Here is a 1,270-nt window from a genome sequence, read left to right as displayed (position 1 = left end):
ATCTTCATTCCATGATGTCTTTATCTGGCAGCTTCATCCTTAGCATCTTTTTTCCCAATAATACTTGCATCCTCCACAGCACATGTCTAAACCAGCGTAATCTTGCCTCTCTGGCTTTGTGTCCAAAACCTTCCAACCTGGGCTGACCCTCTAATATACTTTATTCCTAATCCTGTCCATCCTCTCGCCACACCCAGTGAAAATCTTAACATCTTCTCAACTCCTGCCATGTCAAGCTCTGACTCCTGCCTTTTGTCAATGCCACTGTCTACAACCCATTATGATAACATAGCTGGTCTCACTACCCTCTTGTAGACCTTCCCTTTCACTCTACTGGTACTCATCTGCTCACAAATCACTCCTGACACTCTTCTCCACCCACTCCATCCTGCCTGTACTCTCTTCTTCACCTCTCTTCCACACTCACTCATTACTCCTGAACTGTTGATCCCAAGTACTTAAACTCATTCACCTTCACCACCTCTACCCTGCATCCTCACCATTCCTCTGTCCTCCCTCTCATTCACACACATATACTCTGTCTTAGTCCTGCTGACATTCATTCCTCTTCTCTCTAGAGCATATCTCCACCTCTCCAGGGTCTCCTCCACCTGTTCCCTACTCTCACTACAGATCACAAATGTCATCTGCAAGTCATCAGTAGTCCACGGGGACTCTGTCTGATCTCGCCTGTCAACCTGTCCATCACCATTGCAAATAACAAAGTGCTCCAAGAGCTGGAATCCTTGATGTAATCCCACGCCTCCACCTTAAACGCATCCATCACCCCCACTGCAGACCTCACCGGCTGTCACATTACCCCTCGTGACATATCCTGTACCACTCTTACATACTTCTCTGACACCTGCCATTTCCTCATACAATACCACAACTCCTCTCTAGGCACCCTGTCATATGCTTTATCTAAATCCACAAAGAAACAATATTATGGGGACACTGTGATATGTGTTTCACTGCGGTTTTATTCCATATTTTTATATATTCCTTGCGATCCCCTTTGCACACCGCTGCCCTGCATTTCCACGTCGCGATACTGTGACTATACATATTAAATGTTAATTTTATATTTTGTAAATTTTTTTATGTCAATGGCTATATATTTAGCCATTGGCATATATTAACAATATAATACATGTGTTTGGTCGGCTGTCATGGCTCCAATTTTATGTTTGCAAAAATGTAAACCATTTTCTGCGGTTTACATTTCTGCATGCTTACACTATGCCTGCACCACTTCCTGAATCTCTAC

This window comes from Protopterus annectens, chromosome 2.part1 (assembly GCF_019279795.1).
Source record: "Protopterus annectens isolate FY-2018-M chromosome 2.part1, PAN1.0, whole genome shotgun sequence".
Taxonomy (NCBI): Eukaryota; Metazoa; Chordata; order Ceratodontiformes; family Protopteridae; genus Protopterus; species Protopterus annectens.
The sequence above is the reverse complement of the archived record's forward strand: the minus strand, read 5'-3'. Positions refer to the sequence as shown.